This window comes from Fukomys damarensis, unplaced genomic scaffold (assembly GCF_012274545.1).
Source record: "Fukomys damarensis isolate Sample0158 unplaced genomic scaffold, DMR_v1.0_HiC HiC_scaffold_16, whole genome shotgun sequence".
In the NCBI taxonomy this organism is placed as follows: Eukaryota; Metazoa; Chordata; class Mammalia; order Rodentia; family Bathyergidae; genus Fukomys; species Fukomys damarensis.
This window is the reverse complement of record NW_022900928.1, coordinates 97,647,129-97,649,643: the sequence shown is the minus strand read 5'-3', so window position 1 is coordinate 97,649,643 and position 2,515 is coordinate 97,647,129. Positions and strand designations below refer to the sequence as shown.

The 2,515-nt window shown below is 37.8% G+C and overlaps 1 protein-coding gene across 1 annotated transcript in view; it reads left to right on the top strand.

The window, feature by feature from the left end:
* The window catches only part of Ubn2 (ubinuclein 2), an 89,683-nt gene that overhangs the window by 10,044 nt on the left and 77,124 nt on the right, over positions 1–2,515 (top strand). The window lies entirely within an intron of this gene.

Genomic DNA, 2,515 nt, shown 5'->3' with positions numbered 1-2,515 from the left:
TTCAAATTATTTGGAACCATCTAAGAAAATTATTAGGACAGAGTGAACTGAGAGAAGATAATTTGTCTAACTCTGAGCCATCATCACAAAAGACCTCTCTCAGGGCCAGGGATTTAGCTTAGTGGTTCTGCTGCCTGGCTCGCATGCGCAAGGACCTAAGTTCAGTCTCCAGTACCAAAAAAAAAAAACCTCTCTCAAACAGGAGTATTGGGGGTACCAAGTCCAGATGTTCTAGTAGTTGAAAATTAGTGATATCAGAATTGAGAGGGAGTAGAAAATTGTCAGAAAACACTATACAGCATATTTAGGGAATTTAGGGAGTTACCCCTTACATTCTGTCCCATTTTTATGGCCTATGTCCTATTTTCTATTACGTTGCTCTTATATTTAGATATTCAGCAGCAGTTACTAAATAGTCTTTTTGAGGGAGCAATGTAACTGAAATACTTATTTGTACTAGATTACACTAAATTGGTTGTTGCACATAAATCTTATTACTGAATATTTTTGAAATTTCTACTACTCTGTAACGTCTAAATTTGTCTTATACAGGTAACTTAGAAGCAAGATTAACTTTAAAGAGGCTCCCAAGCCTTCCCCATTCCCAATTAAGGCTCTAAACATTTAGGCTAAACATCCCAGGTTCCAGCTCAGTTTCATGATGGCTTTTAGATGGATGTATGTCTTTTTTGAGGCCATCTGGTGGGTTTTTTTTTTTTTTGGTATTGGGGATCAAACTCAGGTCCTTGTGCTTGTGAGGCAGGCGGCAGAACCACTGAGCTAAATCCCCAGCCCTTGAGGCCATCTGTACTCTACAGAAGGAATGAATTTGAGTTTTATAGATACAGATTTGTTCTTTTAGCCTTCTAGGATGTAGGATAGAAGGTTTCTGTTGCTGAAATCTGTTAAACAGCCATATTGAAATATTATGCGCCTAGAATTAAATACAAATGAGTGAAAGCACATTATCCTGTGCCTACCAGGGTCTCAAGTTAAGACTTTCATTCTGAATAAAAAGATATGTATTCTTCCAGGCATTCATTAACATTCATGAATCATTAGAACTTAAATATCACTACACCATAAAAGCTTTGAATACTACCTTGTATGCTTAATTCTGTGTGATTTGGGGCTCTCAGAGCCCTAGTAACTTCATACTTATTCTTTAAAAAAGGATGAGGGTAGATTTGGTGATATAAAAATAATTCTGAGGACCAGGGATTTAGCTCGGTGCTCCCATCTTGCTTGCAAGCACAAGGTCCCCAGTTCGATCCCCGGTTTGATCCAAAAAAAGAAAAAAAGGTAATTCTGAGCAGCCTTATAAATAAAATACTTGATAAAGATAAAGCAATACTCATTTTATTCAAAGACTTTTTTTTTTTTTTTTGAGACAGGGTCTTAGTAGGTGAAACTGACCTAGAACTCACTATGTAGCCCAGGCTGGTCTCAAACTCAGAGTGATCCTTCCTGCCTCAGCCTCCCGCGTGCTGGGATTACACGCATGCACCACCAGGCCCAGCTAGACATTATATTTTTAAAAGGTCTTGATTTTCTTTTGGCATGAATTATAAAACTGATATTGATTGATTGATTGATTGGTATTTTGAGACAGGGTCTCACTATGTAGTTGACACTGACCTGGAACTCACTATGTAGCCCAGGCTGGTCTCGAATTCACAATGATCCTCCTGCCTCAGCCTCCAGAGTGCTGGGATTATAGGCATGCCCCACCACACCTGGCCTATAAAACTGATTTTTGTCTAGATATGTTTTAACAAATTCCAATATTTTAAAGAACTATGATTTCTGATGAGTAACTTTCATAATAAATACTATTCTGTTGAGTCAAGGGAAATGCAATTTTCTACTTAAAATAATTACGGATTTTTTAAAAAGTGTTCTCAGATATGGTACTGATACAAGTGGATGTTATGGTAGTATTTATATTCTTTTCCTGAGTATTTTCAAAATTACATCAGCTATTCATTAGTGGATCATACCGGCTGAGAGGTTAGGACTTCCTTGAGGAATTCCTAGGGTCTGCTTTTCCTCTCTTTGCCTGTAAGGTCTGGTTCTTAGGGTGAACTTGGTATGGCTTTGGATGAAGGAATTTGTTCGGACAAACTTGGTTTACATCACCATAAAATAAATAGTCCTTGCCTCGAAAGCAGAAGGTCCTGAATTCCATCCCCAGTATGGAACAAAAAAAAAAAATCTCCTTGGAAAATATGAATACCAGTGTATTTGGGGTTCTGTAGACCCACAGTATAATATTACATATACACCCAGTCTATCATAACTGCATCCATGGATACAGCCAATGCAGATCAAAAATATTCTGGGCTGGGAATGTAGCTCAGTGGTACCGCACTTGCCTGGCAAGCACAAGGTCCTGAGTTCAATCCCCAGTACCACAAAAAAAGAGTATGTATGTATTCTGAAAATAATAGCAGCTGTACTGAACATGTAAATGTTTTCCTTGCCATCGTTCTCTGAATTTTTTTAATATATATAT